We start from the raw sequence: 21,179 nt of genomic DNA, 5'->3' as shown, positions 1-21,179 counted from the left end.
CTTCTCAGCCAGGAGCTTCTGCTCCAAATAATCATAACCCCCACGAGACAAAACGTGGGGGGCAGTATTCTGCTTCTGGATGGCCTGTGCCTTCTTGCGCACATCCTGAAAAAATTAAACAATAATGTTTGAAATTGGTAGAATGAAGTATAACAACATCATGTTTTTTGAAAAACAACTTAAATGACAAGGAACATACCTCCCAAGAAGGGTTTCTGCGAGTTTGGCAAAACTGGGCCCATTTTTCCTTGCTGATGCCGTATTTCTCACAGACAATGTCCTCGACACCGTCCTGATCGGCTGCAAGGGCCCATTTCCTCGTGAGGTCTGATTTAAAGTGCCTCTATCTCTCCCCCAAGGTCTGCCGTAACTTCCTTTTCGTCCTACTGCCAGAAGCCTCTGGGATATCAAATTCCGCCTGACAACGTCAAATAAAGTTTATTTGTTACAATAATGTATTTTTTGGCTATTAATTAAACAAAATCAAATAAGAAAAGAAAAATACATGAATATCCTCCCAAATTAGGTCCTTCTGAGCAGTAGGGACCTCCTTCCAGTTCTCGTAGGTGACGTCCACCTTATCACGCACCACAATCCCCAAATATGTTCTTAATTTCTTCTTGTGGGGACCGTTGGCCTTCCCGATAGCAAGATCAACATGCACCACTGGTCTCTCAGCACCAGGTGGTCTAGTGGACAACGATCGTAGACGTGAGGCTTTGCGTGTCCGCTTCATGGCAGATGGTGAAGTCGATGCATCCGAAGGAGGAGGAGGAGAATGAGGAGAAGGAGGAGGAGGAGGAGGAGGAGGAGGAGTGGAGGCAGGTGGAGAACCCATGATCTTTTATACAATAACATACAACAACATACAAAATAGGATTAATCAAAAGAGGATCAGTCATAAGTTTTTTTTTGGAAGGCAAAAGTATAATATTATTAATAAAACATAACAGTACCAAAGGTACTGGGGAGATCAGATACAAGACACCCAAGGTGCAACCTTCCAAAAACATAAAACCCAACAAAACCCCACCACAGAAGGAGACAAGACAAATTAACCAAAGGACTCCGAAAGATTGGTAGACTAATGGTTAAATAAAGTATTGAAACCTTTCTCACTAGCTTTTAACCAAGACCAAGCAAGAAATAAAGCATCATCCATGACTTTGGGAGGGTCAAAAGGGGTGCCCTGAAAGTGATTTAGTTGTGCTTTTTAATTGTGATTTGAGGCAACCATGTTATAAAAAGTCTGTTACATGTAATCAATAGTCAATGTATGCTTGATGGAATATAAATACTAGATCTTCAGAAATACACATGTGCACGGCATCCTTAGGACTTCATCCAGCTAATGTTTGTCGCCAGTTTCATCATCCACCACCCTTTTCTTCTTTGCCTTCTCACGTTTGTTGTTGTTAAACCCATATTTATGCCTTCTTCCCTTCATGTCTTGTTTTTTCACAACTTTAGCCAAATTTCCTATCTTCAGCACAGTTGAATCTCTTGTCTTATTCTCCTATGACACACTTTGATGGCTTGTATCTTTTTTCTTCGTATGTTCTAGTGGTTCAACTTCATAATGCATAGAGTAATCTGAATTTTCAATCATCACCAAAGGCTTCTGCATCAGCATTGACACTCTCTACCCTCTTTGGTTTATGCTTCTGTGTTGCTTTTCGTGCTTCCTCCTTATAATTCTTATTTATTGGAGGTCTCACTAGAAGAATCAGCACCAATCCGTGCCTGCTCCTCCTCTACCAGCTCAATATCTTTCGTTTCACCTTTGCTTTTGTAAACTACACTGTAATTTACAAAACACAAGTTGAAAGGAAAGATATTGAGCTGTTAGACAAGGAAGAAGCACAGATTGGTGTTGATCGTTCTAGTGCAACCTCTAATAAATCTGAGATTTATAAGGAGGAAGCACGGAATGCAGCATAGAAGCATAAACCAAAGAAGGTGGAGAGTGTCAATGCTGATGCAGAAGCCTTTGGTGACCACTGGAAAATTCAGATTGCTTTATGCATTCTGAAGCTGAAGCACTAGAACATACGAAGAAAAGAGATACAGGCCATCAAAGTGTGTCATTGGAGAATAAGACAGGATATTCAACTGTGTTGAAGATAGGAGATTCGACTAAAGTTGTGATAAAACAAGACATAAAGGGAAGAAAGCATAAATATGGGTTTAACAACAATAAACGTGAGAAGACAGAGAAGAAATGGGTGGTGGATGATGAAACTGGCGACAAACATGAGTTGTATGAAGTCCTAAGGATACCATCTAAAAGAAAATACCGATGCCTCAATCAGAGAAAAATGTAGTTGTCACTTACTTGCTTTGGTGACCTCTGTCTCTGCAGAAAATTACATTAGACGATGTTAATCAATTCTTCTTCATCATGATCATTTCGATTAGCATGAACGTCGTCAGCTTCTTCTTCTCTGACAATGTTAGGAGTGATTTGAGCGGTCAAAGGACTAACATAGGTGTCCATGTATGAATCATCATCTTCTACATTAACACCAATTTTTTTGCCCTGCAGAACCACGCACCACCTTTCATCACAAGTGTCTTGCACGTAAAATACTTGTCTAGCTTGTTCTGCCATGATGAAAGGGTCATTGTGGTAACCAAGTTTCTTTAGGTCTACCAACGTAAATCCTATATCATCGGTGCGCACACCGGTGTTGCTGTCAACCCATTTACATTTGAAAACACATACCGTAAATTTCACATAGTTAAGCTCCCAAATTTCATCAATGAGCCCAAAGTAAGGGATGGAAGCTACACAGGGATTGGCATCATTGACACTTGCAAAGTGTTGAGATTCATCCCTTAGGGTGACCCCGCTATTCTGCATTGTACTTTTGTCATCTTGTGCTTTTGTGTAAAATGAATACCTGTTTATGTCGTATCCTTGCCAGGTTATAACATTTCTTTTAGGCCCATCTACTAGCTTTCTTAATGTTTCTGAAGCATTCTTATCTGCAAAGATTGTATCTTTAAACCAATCACAGAAAGTCTTGTTATGCTTTTTCAACACCCAATTCTTTGACATTTTCGGATTATTCTGTTTGACTAAAGCTTCATGCTTAACTATGTATGGAAAAACTTCATTACTGTTGTTCAAGACATACAAGTGAGCTGGTAACAAATCTTCTACACTTGGAGTGATCACATGCAGTCGTCTTGAACCCTTACCACCCACTCTGTCATCATGCCGAGACTCAAGAAGCCCAACAGGTTTAGCCTTCTCTAAGTATTCTGAACAAAATTCAATGGCTTCTTTTGCAATGTACCTCTCAACAATAGATGCTTCTGGATGATATAGATTCTTTGTATAGCCTTTTAAGATCTGCATGTATCGCTCTATCGGGTACATCCACCGTAGATAAACAGGACCACAACATTTGATTTCTCTGACCAGATGCACAATCAAGTGAATCATGATGTCAAAGAAAGCAGGGGGAAAATACATCTCCAATTGGCACAGTATAATTGCGGCCTCATTTTCCAACTCATCAAACTTGATAGGATCAATGACTTTGCTACATATAGCATGGAAGAAAAAGCACAGGCGAGTTATCGCTAACTTGACTTTGTTTGGCAAGATGTATCATATAGCCACGGCTAACAATTGTTGCATGAGCACATGACAATCGTAAGACTTTAACCCTACAAGCTTAAGCTCCTTCAACTGCACAAGGCTCTTAATATTTGAAGAGTATCTGATGTAAGCTCCATTGGAGCTTGTAGGCCTAGGATCTTCTTCATCAATGGATTCCTTTGCTTCTTGGAAGATGAATGGCAGTGGAATGGAGAAAGGAAGAGAGAGAGGAGATGCCACTTCAAGGAGAAGATGAGTCTAGAAGAAGCTCACCACCATAGGAGGTCATGGATAAAAGCTTGGAGGAAAAAGGAGATGAATAAGGGGAGAGGGAGAGAAGAACAAAAAATTTTGTGCTCTAAATGAGCTTTGAAATCTGAAGTTTAATATTCAAATAATCAAAGTTGAAAAAAATGCACACACATGACCTCTATTTATAGCCTAAGTGACATACAAAATTGGAGGGAAATTTGAATTTCAATTCAAATTTCACTTGAATTTGAAATTGAATTTGCGGAGCCAAACTTTGGAGCCAAAATTTCACTAATTATGATTAGTGAATTTTAGTTATGGTTCAGCCCACTAATCCAAGATCAATTCCAAGATTCTCCACTAAGTGTGCTTAGGTGTCATGAGGCATGTAAAGCATGAAGGACATGCACAAAGTGTGACTATATGATGTGGCAATGGGGTGTAGTAAGCAAATGCTCACCTCCCCCTCTAAAATTTAATTGGATTGGGCTTCTACCAATTCAATTAAATTTATTTCCAACCACACACATCAAATATTCACTTAGTGCATGTGAAATTACAAAACTACCCCTGATACAAAAACTAGTCTAGGTGCCCTAAAATACAAGGGCTGAAAAATCCTATATTTCTAGGGTACCCTACCTACATTATGGAGCCCTAAATACAAGGACAAAAATTAATGAAACCTTAATCTAATATGTACAAAGATAAGTGGGCTCATACATAGCCCATGGGCCCGAAATCTACCCTAAGGCTCATGAGAACCCTAGGACCGTCTCTTGCATCTTTGGCCCAATCTTCTTGGAGTCTTCTATCCAATGCCCTTGGGGGGTAGGATTGCATTATTCCCTCCCCCTTGAAAAGGATTTGACCTCAAATCCAAAGGTTCTTTAAACTCATGGATTCTTTCCTCAACACCTGGAAAAAGAATAAAAACATATGTATTAGTGATGTTGGGTATGTTAGAGTATGGTAAGGACGAAAAACCCCTTTCTTGGCCATCTTCCCATGAGAGAATATAATTCCTCACCAACTCAATGAGTGGTGCTACAAGTATAGAAAAATATGGGACAAACCTTTTGTAAAGGTTTATTAAGATATTGAAGCCCCAAATTTCCCTTATACTTGGTGGAGGAGGCCACTCAGGAATGACCTTTATTCTCTTAGGGTCCATGGAAAGCCCTTGATCACTATTTAAAAAGCTAAGGAAAGTAATGGAATAAAACATACCTTTTTATTTATTTTCATGTTGATTATTCCTACAAAAAAATTACGACAAACCTAAGGTGTCCCACATGAGCACCTAGGTTTTCATTGAAACAAAAAATAAGAAGAAACCTACCTAATGAGTCACTATGTACACAAATCATGAAGATGTTGGGTGCATGAGTGATTTTACAAAAGAGTGTTGCACCACTCAACACATTCATCATACCACCTATCATAGGGATTTGGTGCCTAATAATACCTATTTTTTGCACCAACAAAGCACAAGGATTTAAGCTCTTGCAAACCAAATCCTCATCCAACAACTCCTTTACTTGAGGAATAAATTCAAGCCCAAGAGGTGTGGCAATGCTAACAAGTGTCTTTTTACAAAGGAGAAAATGTGGAGGTTGTCTAAGAGGGGAAGTTTTTTTAATGTTTGTCTTTATTGTAAAATGACTTTCCTTCTTAGCTAACTTCTTGGAGGAGACACTTACCTCCTTACACTCCTCCTTAACCATTAATGGTTGTCCTTCTTCTTGGGGGTAGATTTCTTAACTAGATTCTTCCCCTTTTGCTTCTTCACGTTCACTAGAGGAAGGTGAAGTAGTAGCCTCATCTTGGCTACTATAAATGTTTTGGCCCCTCATAATCATGGTTTTCTTGGTGGGGAATTGAGAAGTAATGTGTCCTCTTCAAAGACATTTAAAGCACTTCATGAAGCTAGTCTTCTCTTGCATACTAGCCTTAGGGAGTTGCTTTTCTATTGTCTTCCCCTTATCATCTTTGGGCTTAGAAGGTGCAGCCCCTAAGATGCTTAGACCTTGGACTTTCTTTGGATAAGAGTGAGAGCCATAAGATTTTAAAGTAGACTTTCTTTTAAGTTTTTGCTCTACCCTTATTTCCCAATCTAAGTTAGCCTCTACATTGTCCTTCCCATGGAAGTATGGGAGGTTAATGTTGGCCTCTTGAGGCTTTCTTTCCTTTTCTCTTCTATGGGAATGAGGTCTAAGATGTGACTTATGTCTTCCTTCATAATAGTCACGAAGTTCTTCACTTAGGCTCTTGCAAGAGTTATGACTACTATAGGAGGCATGTTTTTCTCTTTTCATTTCTTTCATTATTTTTCTTCTTTCTTCCTCTATTATTTTCTCTTTTTCGTCTTGACTTATTTCTTCCACTTTTTTTTTTCCTTTTTCTTTTCTCTCTTGTTTTTCTTTCCACAAATTAAGGGATCTCAACTCATCTAATATCTTATACAAGGGGTCCTTAGGAGTAGAACCCTCACCATTAACACTAGATGAAGAATGAAGACTCATGTTGGTTCCTAAGTTATGGTTCTTTCTTGTTGGGGGTTTGAAAACAAAAGGTAAAAGAAACTATGGTTGAAACTAGCCAAAATAAACACTAAAAGAGGTGTGAAAGATAAGGTAAAAACTAATTGGTAAAAGGCAAGCTATCTAGTCGGTTTGACAATGGAGGGTAAAGGAAATAAGCTATGGAAGTGAGCAAGAAATTAAAGTGCAAGAAATGCAAACTAGGCGGATCCTAAGAGTGTTTGGATGACCTCATTTAAGGTTCACAACAAAACACTCACTATCCTAAGGGAAAATTGCATAAATTATTACACACAAATGGAAGTATGGTGACCTAGCGGAGGCTCCCAACTTACTTCCAATGAAAGGCCTTTTTGTTACAAAATTTAAAAGCAATGCAAATTGCCAATTACAAAATTACAAAGAAAAAAGTCCTCAATTGTGGTGGCTATTCTCTCTTTAGTGTTTCACTCAATTTGGAGTGCTCTTTAGTCCAATAGATCTTAAGGTGGTTGGCCCCTTGCTTCTTGACTCAAATTCTTCAAGATATGGCACCAATCCTCCTTTCCAATTCCCTATATGGCAACTCACAAGCAAGGAAACAAAGAGACAAGCAATAACCAAAGACCAAAAAAATGAAATGAAAGCTAAACCAATAGAGTTTTAGCAAGACAAATTTTCAAGGATTATTCAACAATTAAAGCAATGAAAAGCACATAAAAGCAAGCTAGGACTCAAAGAGAAACTTAGAATGGCTCTAGAGTAGAGTAGAAAAACTAAAAAAAAAGACTCAAGAAACCTCTAGTTTTGGCACTTGTTTTCACAATAATTTTCAATTGAAATTTAAGAACTAGGATTGGTATAAAATAGGCACCAATTATAGAACAAATTTTGAGCCAAAACAACAAGCACACTTTCCTTTCACTTTTTTTTTCCTGGACACTGATTTTTCTACCAACTTGTGACATTTTTCTTATTTTTTCCTTTGATCCAAATTGATGCAATCCTACCCCGCAATGGCATTGGGTAGAAGACTCCAAGTAGATTGGGCTAGAGATCCAAGGGAAGGCCCTAGGGTTCTCATGAGCCTTAGGGTAGATTTCGAGACCATGGGCTAAGTATGAGCCCGCTTATCTTTGTAAATATTAGAATAGGTTTTGCCTTCGTCTGGGCCTTGTATTTTGGCCATTCTAGTAGTATAGGGTTTTAGCCATGTATTTCGGGGCATTTTGAGTAGTCTTTGTAGTAAGGACTTTTTTTTGTCATGGGGGTGAGCTTAGCTATTAGAGAGGTGTGTGTAGCTAAGCTCTAGCTTCTTTAGGAATCTTCTTAAGGAAGCTTCTCAAGGAGGTGAGCTTAGTTATGAGAGGGGTGTGTGTAGCTAAGCTCTAGCTTCTCAAGGAAGTTTTCTCAAAGAAGCTTCTCAAGGAAGTTTTCTAAAGAAAGCTTCTCAAGGAAGCTACCTAGTCTATAAATAGAAGCATGTGTAACACTTGTTGCAACTTTGATAAATGAGAGTCTTGTGAGACATACTTCAAAGTTCCACTTCTCTCCCTCTTTTATTCCTTCAATTTCGTGCTCCCCCCTCTCTCTTTCTCTCCCTCTTTCTTTTCCTCCATTGAAGCATCCTTCCAAGCTTCTTATCCAAGGCTCATCTTGGTGGTGAAGCTCCTTCTTCCATGGCTTATTCCCTAGTGGATGGAGCCTCCTCTCACCTCTTCTCCTTTGTCTTCCGCTGCATCTCCATGGTGGAAAATCAGCATTAAAGGACCTCATTGAAGCTCAAAGATCCAGCCTCCATAGAAGCCCCCACAAGCAAGCTTCCATCACAAATCGCTTGGTTCTTTTTTTTTTATAATTTTGGTCCATATGTCTAGAAAATTCAGTAAAAATTTCAGCTCAAAAAACGTAGTCACTAATTCCCAGTAATTTATACAAGTTCGCATGTTCAAGCTGCCAGCACCAGAGATTTCAACCTAGAAATCAAGAGTAGTGTTTATGTTGCTTAAGGCTTGGATAGTTACAATTTGTGTTTGCCTATGCTCAATTATCTTGAATAAAACAATTCGAGAGAGCTTAAGACTTATTTTGATCCACAAATCCAGCCACAACTCAGCACCACAACTCAACTTCATCATAGGCATCATGTAGGAAACTTAGAAATAAAAAAAAAGTTCAAGAACAAGGCTACTTCTAGGAATTGATTTAGAACATGTTATGAACTAAATAACATGCATGAATTCGACTCAAAATTCAAAAGATAGGCTAAGAATGACTAGAATACATGAACAAATGTATCTAGAATTCAATCAACAAAATAAAAATTCAACACAAACTTAGAACATAATGTGACAATTACTATGACTAAACATGACTCTAAGACAACATGGATTAAGTGATTTACACTTAGATTTTAGTGTTTTTTTTCTAATCAATATTTTGGAAGAAAATTTAGATCTAAAGGTTCAGCACAAGAATATTATGAATGAAAAATGATAGAACCTAAAATCAACACAAAAAACATGATTCAAGAGTAGATCTACAAAATTTGAACCATAGAAATGCAAGAACAAGTGTAGATCTAAGATTTAATCGGTTTATTTTTTTTGAATCTACTCTAAACAGCACCAAACCACAAGACAATGGAGGATATACAAGGAGAATAATATGAAGAACAAGGAATTAAAGAGAATTCACCGAACAAAAAGATAGAGGAAGCAAAAGAACATCACCTAGATGAAGATGCTCTTTATACCACATGACGTAAGCTCCATTGGAGCTTGTAGGCCTAGGATCTTCTTCATCAATGGATTCCTTTGCTTCTTGGAAGATGAATGGCAGTGAAATGGAGAAAGGAAGAGAGAGAGGAGATGCCACTTCAAGGAGAAGATGAGTCTAGAAGAAGCTCACCACCATAGGAGGCCATGGATAAGAGCTTGGAGGAAGGAGATGAATGAGGGGAGAGGGAGAGAAGAGCACGAAATTTTGTGCTCTAATAAGCATTGAAATCTGAAGTTTAATATTCAAATGATCAAAGTTGAAAAAAATGCACACACATGACCTCAATTTATAGCCTATGGGTCACACAAAATTGGAGGGAAATTTGAATTTCAATTCAAATTTCACTTGAATTTGAAATTGAATTTGTGGAGCCAAACTTTGGAGCCAAAATTTCACTAATTATGATTAGTGAATTTTAGTTATGGTTCAGCCCACTAATCCAAGATCAATTCCAAGATTCTCCACTAAGTGTGCTTAGGTGTCATGAGGCATGTAAAGCATGAAGGACATGCACAAAGTGTGATTATATGATGTGGCAATGGGGTGTAGTAAGCAAATGTTCACCTCCCCCTCTAAAATTTAATTGGATTGGGCTTCTACCAATTCAATTAAATTTATTTCCAACCACACACATCAAATATTCACTTAGTGCATGTGAAATTACAAAACTACCCCTGATACAAAAACTAGTCTAGGTGCCCTAAAATACAAGGGCTGAAAAATCCTATATTTCTAGGGTACCCTATCTACATTATGGAGCCCTAAATACAAGGACAAAAATTAATGGAACCTTAATCTAATATGTACAAAGATAAGTGGGCTCATACTTAGCCCATGGGCCCGAAATCTACCCTAAGGCTCATGAGAACCCTAGGGCCTTCTCTTGCATCTTTGGCCCAATCTTCTTGGAGTCTTCTATCCAATGCCCTTGGGGGGTAGGATTGCATCAGTATCCTTGTGGAACCTTCACCCGACGAAGACACTGACAAAAACTTATCTTTTCCTTCTTGGACAAAGTATGGCAGGCTAGGGGCAAGTAAATTTTCTTCCCATCAGACCTTGGTTGCAATTGTGATCATATACCCATATCAGCTAGATCTTGACGGGTATTCAAGCCATCCTTCGTCTTGCCTTGAATGTTAAGGAGCATCCCAATCACACTGTCACAAACATTTTTCTCCATATGCATAACATCAATACAATGTCTAACGTCAAGATCATACCAGTACGGAAGATCAAAGAAAATGGACCTCTTCTTCCATATGCAACTTTGACTTTTATCCTTCTTTTGGATCTTCCCAGTATTCAGGTGTTGAACTCGCTGATATACCTGCTCACCAGTCAATGGTATCGGCACAATATCATGCTCTTGACTTCCATTAAAAGCTTTTTTTAGTCGTGTGTAAGGATGATTGGGTGTTAGAAAGCGACGATGCCTACTGTAGACAGTTTTTCTCCCATGTTTAAGTTGTATGTGATGTGCCATCATTTTCTTCTATTTTCTAAACCCTTTTTGCACCATTTTAATTATTGATTGGTCTTAATTGTCAATTAATTAGGCAGTTTTATTATTTGGGCTCATTTAGCTAATTTGATGTTTTTAATCTAATTTCAGGAATTAATGAAACATCGGGCTTAATCCGGATTTTGGTTGTGGACTTGAAGAGGGCAAATAAAGAAGCGCTTACCTTAGTTAATTTCTAATTAGGAAATTTCGCAATTTTATTTTATGTTGTTCAGTGTTTATTTCGTTTTGGGCCAGAGTATTGTAATAGGGCCCAGTGACTTTGAGTGACTCTTTTTAAATAGCTGCCTTGGGATTCGTGCAGGGCATTCTATTCTGTTATGCTATTCATTATTCAGAGCTTGGTTTTAGGGTTTTCGTTTTTCTGTTTTGACGTTTCTGAGTTCGTAATGCAATTTTACGTTTTCTGCTTCTAATTACAATTTCGTTCTTGTTTCTTTTTCTACTCTCATTTACGTTTCTGTTCAATTTTACATTTCTATTTGTTTACGTTTCTGTTTCATGTTTCAATTGCGTTCTCTGTTTGAATCCATGGAAGGCTAGATTTTCTGGTGTTGTTTCCTTTTGAGGACGAAGCCCAACTCTCTTTGAGGTTTCGTTTGTAATGTGGTTTCCTGGCAGTTTTCCCTTCACCAGTTATCCCAATTTCGTGAATATTAATCAGTGCACGCTTCGTGTTCGATTAATTGCCTCTGAGCCTAACTTGCGTTCATGCTTAATGGACGAAGGGATAACTGGTGTATGTGGTGCCTAATCACGTATTGAAAACCCTAAGTTGATTTTCGCTTAGTAAATTGAAATAGGGTTGGATTAAGTGGTTGACTGTTAGGGACGAATTCTCCATAACCCAGGATAAGAGAGTGGCTTCTGAATCAGAGGAAACAACTCGTTTTTAATATTAGTAGTTTCGTATTCCATTTTATTTGTCTGCTCTTTAATTACCAAACAACCAAACCCCCCCCCCATCGTTACTGTTACTGCAAGTATATTATGAACATTTGGCTTGTCACTGCTTGTTGGGAAACGACCTAGGATCACTTCCTAGTTACTGCATTTTCATGTTTATTTGATTCGGGTACGGCCTCGATCAAATTTGGCGCCGTTGCCGGGGAGCAGTGTCCAAAGGTTCATAATAGCTAGCTAGTGCTGTGTGTTTAATCCTTTCGTGTTTTATGTTTAATTGTTAGTATTGTGTTAGTATGTGTGTTAGTGTTGTTTAGTGTCCTGGTATTTTGTTTAATGTGTGTTCTGTTTCAGTTTTCCCATTAAGCGTTTCCCCTGTTTTAGTCTTGTGTGTTTTGCTGTGAATATTGTGCTTGAAAGCAGAGTAGTAGTAGAAATCAGCTTGCGGCAAAAACAGAGTAGTAGTAGAAATCAATTAGAGACGGATTTTAGCGACCACCCATGCTGAATTAATTGGGATTTTTTGTTTTAGTAGCTAGGGTTGTTATTTTTGGCTGAATTTTTTTGTGGTAACTTCTTTTAATCCATATTTTGTGGGAAAAATAGCTAGAGCCTTTAGTTTGGTCAGATTTGAAAGTTCCAAAAAACTAGCAAATTTTGTGTTTGTCAAAACTTCAAACGGCCATAACTTTTGCTCCGGTTATCAGAATCGCAATTATTATATATGCATTTGGGGTAGAAAAAAATTTCCTACGTCGTGGCAGCCGCCGTAGGCTGGCTGAGGTCTCCATCGTCCAAAAAAAGCGATTCTGTCAAAAGTTTTTTATTTTTCAAGTTTTATTCACTTATTTTTCTTAACCTACCATTTTTAGCTTTCATAGTTAGACTTTGAATTTTTGTCTGAATTTTTTTGTGCTATCTTCTCATCATTTTATAGGGTTGCTCACAAAATTTCAAGTCATTTGGATATCATTTGAGGGTAGCTGTAGTTCAAACCTACACCTTTATTTACATGACAAGGCAACTAGTTGTGTGCATGCTGAATGTAGTGTATGACTAGAGGCAATCCATCTGACTTACAACCCTTTGATCCTGAGATAGATAGGACATTTCATAGATTAGTTAGGCATCATTTTATACCTTTTGATCATTCTGAGCATTCCATAACTGGTGAGTTTGTGCATTCTGTTATTGGTGATTTTGAACATCCTGATCTTGAGCATTATAATTTTGAGCATTCTGATTCTGAGCATTCTGATTTTGCACATTCTGAGAACATGGCACAACCTCCACCTCGTGAGAGGACTCTAAGGGAAATGGCTGCACCTGATTTCACCTATGAAAGCTTGTGCATCCAATACCCTGATGAGGATGTCCCATATGTTCTTAAAACTGGACTAATTCATTTGCTTCCAAAGTTTCATGGCCTTGTAGGTGAAGACCCGCACAAACATTTGAAGGAATTTCATATTGTCTGCTCCACCATGAAACCCCCAGATGTCCAAGAGGACCACATATTTCTGAAGGCTTTTCCTCATTCATTAGAGGGAGTGGCAAAGGACTGGCTGTATTACCTTGCTCCAAGGTCCATCACGAGCTGGGATGACCTTAAGAGAGTATTCTTAGAAAAAATTTTCCCTGCTTCCAGGACCACAGCCATCAGGAAGGATATCTCAGGTATTAGACAACTCAGTGGAGAGAGCCTGTATGAGTACTGGGAGAGATTTAAGAAACTATGTGCCAGTTGCCCTCACCATCAGATTTCAGAACAGCTTCTTCTCCAATATTTTTATGAAGGACTCAGTAATATGGAGAGAAGTATGATAGATGCTGCCAATGGTGGAGCCCTTGGAGACATGACTCCTGCTGAAGCCAGAAATTTAATTGAGAAGATGGCCTCCAACTCCCAGCAGTTTAGTGCCAAAAATGATGCCATAGTCATTAGAGGAGTGCATGAGGTAGCTACAAACCCATCTGCATCATCTGAAACTAAGAAGCTTGAAGGCAAACTGGATGCGTTGGTCAACTTGGTAACCCAGCTGGCCTTGAATCAGAAATTTGTACCTGTCGCAAGGGTTTGTGGTTTGTGCTCCTCTGCTGACCACCATACAGACCTTTGCCCTTCCATGCAGCAACCTGGAGCAATTGAGCAGCCTGAAGCTTATGCTGCAAATATTTACAATAGACCTCCTCAACCTCAGCAGCAAAATCAACCACAGTAGAGCAATTATGACCTTTCCAGCAACAGATACAACCCTGGATGGAGGAATCACCCTAACCTCAGATGGTCTAGCCCTCAGCAACAACAGCAGCCTGCTCCTTCCTTCCAAAATGCTGCTGGCCCAAGCAGACCATACATTCCTCCACCAATCCAACAACAGCAACAACCCCAGAAACAGCCAACAGTTGAGGCCCCTCCACAACCTTCCCTCGAAGAACTTGTGAGGCAAATGACTATGCAGAACATGCAGTTTCAGCAAGAGACCAGAGCCTCCATTCAGAGCTTAACCAATCAGATGGGACAATTGGCTACCCAATTGAATCAACAACAGTCCCAGAATTCTGACAAGCTGCCTTCTCAAGCTGTCCAAAATCCCAAAAATGTCAGTGCCATTTCATTGAGGTCGGGAAAGCAATGTCAAGGACCTCAACCCGTAGCACCTTCCTCATCTGCAAATGAACCTGCCAAACTTCACTCTATTCCAGAAAAAGGTGATGACAAAAATTTACCTAACAATTTCTGTGCAGGTGAATCTTCTTCCACAGGTAATTCTGATTTGCAGAAGCAGCACATTCCCCCTCTTCCATTCCCTCCAAGAGCAGTTTCCAACAAAAAAATGGAAGAGGCAGAGAAAGAGATCTTGGAAATGTTTAGAAAGGTAGAGGTAAACATACCTCTGTTGGATGCAATAAAGCAAATTCCAAGATATGCCAAATTCTTGAAGGAGCTGTGCACTAATAAGCGGAAGCTTAAAGGAAGTGAACGGATTAGCATGGGCAGAAATGTCTCCGCATTGATTGGTAAATCTGTTCCTCAAATTCCTGAAAAATGCAAAGATCCAGGTACATTCAGCATACCTTGTATCATAGGGAATAGTAAGTTTGACAATGCCATGCTAGATTTAGGAGCTTCTGTTAGTGTTATGCCTCTGTCTATTTTTAATTCTCTATCTCTAGGTCCCTTGCAGTCAACTGATGTGGTAATTCATTTAGCTAACAGAAGTGTTGCCTATCCTGTTGGTTTCATAGAAGATGTCTTAGTTAGAGTTGGTGAACTGATTTTCCCTGTTGATTTTTATATCTTGAATATGGAAGATGGATTTTCTCAAGGATCAGTTCCCATCATTCTAGGCAGACCCTTTATGAAAACTGCTAGAACTAAGATAGATGTTTATGCAGGCACACTGTCCATGGAGTTTGGTGATATAACTGTTCATTTTAATATTCTGGATGCTATGAAATACCCATCTGAAGATCTTTCTGTATTTCGTGCTGAAATAATTGACCATGTTGTTGATGAATACATGACTGATCTTTATTCTAATCTGCATGCCTCTCACTCTTCATGCATTGAGTCTGAAATTGTACTTGATCATATGTCTGAATTTGATGCTGAGAGTGAATCTGAGAGTGATATTGATTGCATGCCTGGTGGTGGTGTTTTACCTCTTGAGATTGATTTTATAGAGTCAGATAGGACTAACCATGTTTCAGGAAGTACACATACCTCTGACTTTCTTTATGAGGTCAAGGCTGAGAAACCATCTCCTTCTACCACTGTCCAGCCGACCACACCAGAATTGAAGCCTCTGCCATCAAATTTAAAATACGCTTACTTGGATGATAGCAAGAGTTTTCCAGTGATTATATCTGCCTCCCTTGCTGATGAGCAAGAGGAGAAGTTGTTGTCAGTTCTCAAGAAGCATAAGAAGGCTATAGGCTGGACCCTGGCGGACATTCCTGGTATTAGCCCATCCACATGTATGCATCGAATAAATTTAGAGGATGGAGCTAAACCAGTAAGACAGCCACAGAGAAGACTCAACCCGGTGATTCTTGATGTAGTGAAGAAGGAGATAACCAAGCTTTTGCAAGCTGGAATCATTTATCCTATCTCCGACAGCCAATGGGTGAGTCCCGTCCAGGTAGTCCCGAAAAAGACTGGCCTCACAGTGATCAGAAATGAGAAGGGGGAGCTGATTCCTACTCGGGTGCAGAACAGTTGGAGAGTCTGCATTGACTATAGGAGGCTGAACCAGGTTACCAAAAAGGACCATTTTCCCCTGCCATTCATTGACCAGATGCTTGAACGTCTGGCAGGTAAATCCCACTACTGTTTCCTTGATGGTTTTTCTGGTTATATGCAAATTACTATTGCTCCTGAGGATCAGGAAAAGACCACATTCACCTGCCCCTTCGGCACTTTTGCTTATAGGAGGATGCCTTTCGGCCTGTGCAATGCCCCTGGTACCTTCCAGCGGTGCATGATTAGTATTTTCAGTGATTTTTTAGAAAATTACATAGAGGTGTTTATGGATGATTTCACTGTATATGGATCCTCTTTTGATGGTTGTTTGAATAGTTTGGAAAAAGTTTTGAATAGATGCATTGAAACTAACCTTGTTCTAAATTTTGAAAAATGTCATTTTATGGTTGAGCAAGGTATAGTTTTAGGCCACATTATTTCCAATAAGGGCATTGAAGTAGATCCTGCAAAAATTTCTGTTATTTCACAATTGCCTTACCCCTCTTGTGTGCGAGAGGTGCGATCTTTTCTTGGTCATGCAGGATTCTACAGGCGCTTTATAAGGGATTTTAGCAAAGTAGCCCTTCCACTGTCCAACTTGTTGCAAAAGGAGGTGGAGTTTGACTTTAATGACAGATGCAAAGAGGCTTTTGATTGCCTCAAAAGAGCATTGACTACCACCCCCATCATCCAGGCACCCGATTGGACAGCCCCTTTTGAGCTTATGTGTGATGCATCAAATTATGCATTGGGGGCTGTCCTTGCTCAGAAAATTGATAAATTGCCCAGGGTGATATATTATGCTTCTAGGACTTTAGATGCTGCCCAAGCAAATTATACTACTACTGAGAAAGAGCTTCTAGCCATAGTTTTTGCTCTTGAAAAATTTCGTTCTTATTTGCTTGGTACTCGCATTATTGTTTATACTGACCATGCAGCTCTAAAGTACTTGTTGAAGAAGGCTGATTCTAAGCCTAGGTTGATCCGATGGATGCTCTAGCTCCAAGAGTTTGACTTGGAGATCCGTGATAGGAGCGGAGCACAAAATCTTGTTGCTGATCATTTGAGTCGTATCGAACGTGTCTCTGATGCAGATTCACCTATTCGGGATGATTTCCCGGATGATCATTTGTATATATTGTATAGTATTTCTGACTCTCTTTCTACTCCCTGGTTTGCTAACATTGTCAATTATTTAGTTGCCTCTATTTTTCCTCCCTTAGCATCTAAGGCCCAAAAAGATAAGATTAAAAGTGATGCTAAGCATTTTATTTGGGATGACCCCTACTTGTGGAAATTGTGCAGTGATCAGGTCATTAGACGGTGCATTCCAGATCATGAGACTGACTCAGTCCTGCAGTTCTGTCATTCTTCCGCATCGGGAGGTCATCTGGGTGTTCAAAGGACAGCTCGCAAAGTGCTTGATTGTGGTTTTTATTGGCCCACCATCTTTAAAGATGCGTGGAAGATCTGCAGCACTTGTGAGCAGTGTTAGAGAGCAGGAAATACACTTACATGGCGACAACAAATGCCTCAGCAACCTATGCTATTCTGTGAGGTGTTTGATGTCTGGGGTATAGATTTCATGGGTCCTTTTCCTGTCTCTTTTGGTTATGTTTATATTCTCCTTGCAGTTGATTATGTTTCAAAATGGGTGGAAGCCAAGCCCACTAGAACTAATGATGCTAAAGTTGTCGCAGACTTTGTCAGGTCTAATCTATTTTGCAGGTTTGGAGTACCTAAAGCAATTGTTAGTGATCAAGGAACCCATTTTTGCAACAGGACAATGCATGCCCTGCTTAAAAAGTACGGGGTGGTACACAGAGTATCCACACCATACCACCCCTAGACTAATGGACAGGCAGAAATTTCTAACAGGGAAATCAAGAGAATTCTAGAGAAGATTGTGCAGCCAAGCAGGAAAGATTGGAGTACCAGGCTTGATGATGCTCTCTGGGCACATCGGACTGCCTACAAAGCACCCATAGGAATGTCTCCTTATCGGGTTGTCTTTGGAAAGGCATGTCATCTTCCAGTGGAAATTGAGCACAAAGCATACTGGGCAGTGAAGACTTGCAACTTCTCTATGGATCAAGCTGGCGAGGAAAGGAAGTTGCAACTGAGTGAGTTAGATGAAATCCGCCTAGAAGCCTACGAGAATGCCAAGTTCTACAAAGAAAAGACCAAGAAGTTCCATGATAGCATGATAGTTAAAAAAGACTTCGTGGTTGGGCAAAAAGTGTTATTGTATAATTCTAGGCTTGGACTCATGACTGGTAAGTTGAGGTCTAAGTGGATTGGTCCTTTTGTTGTTACTAATGTTTTTCCTTATGGTACAGTTGAGATCAAAAGCGACTCCACAAACAAGAGCTTCAAGGTCAACGGACATCGACTTAAGCCATTCCTCACGAACCCTTCTTTAGTGGACGTAGTGTTGGAAGAGACTTCCTTACTCCACCCTACTCTTCCTCCACCATGACTTAGGGAGTTTTTCTTTTCCTATCTCCTTCTTTGCTTTTATTACACTTGTCCGATTCTCTTTGATGATTTAATTGTTTTTAATCTTTTAATTGTGCTACATTGAGGACAATGTGTTGTTTAAGTATGGGGGGGGGGGAGTGTTCTTTGGTTTTGCTAGTTTTGTTGGTTTTGTTAATTTGTTAGTTGTGTTAATTTGTTAATGTTGTTAGTTTCGTCGGATTTTCAGTTTAATATTTTGGGTCAATTTCATGTGCACGTACGACTTTGCATGTTTTTCTTTGAATTATAGGATATGTTCAAGAAATGGGTAATTGTTTTGAAAATAAAAGTTCTTGACATTTTGTGACTTGAAATCCTTGATTCTTCTCTACATGTCATGATAGTTTTGAAAGCTCAATTTGAAAGTGATGATTTTACCTTTGTGAGAATTTGAGCCATCCATCATTATAATCATTTGGTGTGTTTTGCCCCATTGATTGCTTGCACAATAGCCTTGGCTTGATTCTTGTTGATGCGTCCTAATTCACATGCATATTTGGAAATGAGTAGGCAATTTTGTTCTTATAAGTTCTAGCCAAATGGACTTACCTTGATTAATTCCTTTGATAGCCCTTTTGAGCCTTGTTTCCTTTCCTTGTTTTGAAGCTCACTACAAGCCTTAAGTGAAAAACCATGATATTACCATATCCTTAAGGAATTTTTGGAGCTTTGAATTGTTTTGGGAATAAGTGTGGGGTTTTTGTTTCATTGACACTTGTTTTGTTGGCTATGCTTCATGATGTATTTTGGGCCATACTTGATGTACATTGTATATTGGTTAAATGTTGGACATTGCTGAATGAAATGTTGTTTCTCAAAGGCCTAAGAGTAAAAAAAAAAAAAAAAAATCGAAAAAAAAAAAAAGAAAAGCAATAAAGTTGAGTGAATAAGATCTTAAATGGCACAAGAATGATGAAACTCTTGGTTCTACTCTTTCATGTTTAATTTTTATCTTTACTTCTTTATATTTTCTTATTTTTTTTTAATATGCACTTATTCCCCTTTGCTCCTCTATTCCTTTGGGATTTAGCCACTTATTCCATATTTCTCCATACCTTGTCCTTGACTGATGTGGTAATTCATTTAGTAACAGAAGTGTTGCCTATCCTGTTGGTTTCATAGAAGATGTCTTAGTTAGAGTTGGTGAACTGATTTTCCCTGTTGATTTTTATATCTTGAATATGGAAGATGGATTTTCTCAAGGATCAGTTCCCATCATTCTAGGCAGACCCTTTATGAAAACTGCTAGAACTAAGATAGATGTTTATGCAGGCACACTGTCCATGGAGTTTGGTGATATAACTGTTCATTTAATATTCTGGATGCTATGAAATACCCATCTGAAGATCTTTCTGTATTTCGTGCTGAAATAATTGACCATGTTGTTGATGAATACATGACTGATCTTTATTCTAATCTGCATGCCTCTCACTCTTCATGCATTGAGTCTGAAATTGTACTTGATCATATGTCTGAATTTGATGCTGAGAGTGAATCTGAGAGTGATATTGATTGCATGCCTGGTGGTGGTGTTTACCTCTTGAGATTGATTTTATAGAGTCAGATAGGACTAACCATGTTTCAGGAAGTACACATACCTCTGACTTTCTTTATGAGGTCAAGGCTGAGAAACCATCTCCTTCTACCACTGTCCAGCCGACCACACCAGAATTGAAGCCTCTGCCATCAAATTTAAAATACGCTTACTTGGATGATAGCAAGAGTTTTCCAGTGATTATATCTGCCTCCCTTGCTGATGAGCAAGAGGAGAAGTTGTTGTCAGTTCTCAAGAAGCATAAGAAGGCTATAGGCTGGACCCTGGCGGACATTCCTGGTATTAGCCCATCCACATGTATGCATCGAATAAATTTAGAGGATGGAGCTAAACCAGTAAGACAGCCACAGAGAAGACTCAACCCGGTGATTCTTGATGTAGTGAAGAAGGAGATAACCAAGCTTTTGCAAGCTGGAATCATTTATCCTATCTCCGACAGCCAATGGGTGAGTCCCGTCCAGGTAGTCCCGAAAAAGACTGGCCTCACAGTGATCAGAAATGAGAAGGGGGAGCTGATTCCTACTCGGGTGCAGAACAGTTGGAGAGTCTGCATTGACTATAGGAGGCTGAACCAGGTTACCAAAAAGGACCATTTTCCCCTGCCATTCATTGACCAGATGCTTGAACGTCTGGCAGGTAAATCCCACTACTGTTTCCTTGATGGTTTTTCTGGTTATATGCAAATTACTATTGCTCCTGAGGATCAGGAAAAGACCACATTCACCTGCCCCTTCGGCACTTTTGCTTATAGGAGGATGCCTTTCGGCCTGTGCAATGCCCCTGGTACCTTCCAGCGGTGCATGATTAGTATTTTCAGTGATTTTTTAGAAAATTACATAGAGGTGTTTATGGATGATTTCACTGTATATGGATCCTCTTTTGATGGTTGTTTGAATAGTTTGGAAAAAGTTTTGAATAGATGCATTGAAACTAACCTTGTTCTAAATTTTGAAAAATGTCATTTTATGGTTGAGCAAGGTATAGTTTTAGGCCACATTATTTCCAATAAGGGCATTGAAGTAGATCCTGCAAAAATTTCTGTTATTTCACAATTGCCTTACCCCTCTTGTGTGCGAGAGGTGCGATCTTTTCTTGGTCATGCAGGATTCTACAGGCGCTTTATAAGGGATTTTAGCAAAGTAGCCCTTCCACTGTCCAACTTGTTGCAAAAGGAGGTGGAGTTTGACTTTAATGACAGATGCAAAGAGGCTTTTGATTGCCTCAAAAGAGCATTGACTACCACCCCCATCATCCAGGCACCCGAT

The 21,179-nt window shown here is 39.3% G+C and overlaps 1 non-coding gene and 1 pseudogene across 1 annotated transcript; one reads left to right on the top strand and one right to left on the bottom strand.

The window, feature by feature from the left end:
- Nucleotides 1-21,179, top strand: part of LOC114371457 — a 59,530-nt pseudogene that overhangs the window by 32,362 nt on the left and 5,989 nt on the right.
- On the bottom strand, nucleotides 13,249-13,355 carry LOC114372794. Its single transcript, XR_003658357.1, has one exon. It is a non-coding gene; the product is annotated as a small nucleolar RNA R71 (small nucleolar RNA).

This window comes from Glycine soja, chromosome 10 (genome assembly GCF_004193775.1).
Source record: "Glycine soja cultivar W05 chromosome 10, ASM419377v2, whole genome shotgun sequence".
NCBI classification, from domain to species: Eukaryota; Viridiplantae; Streptophyta; class Magnoliopsida; order Fabales; family Fabaceae; genus Glycine; species Glycine soja.
Note: the sequence above shows the minus strand (reverse complement) of the source record. Positions and strands in the feature narration are given on the sequence as shown.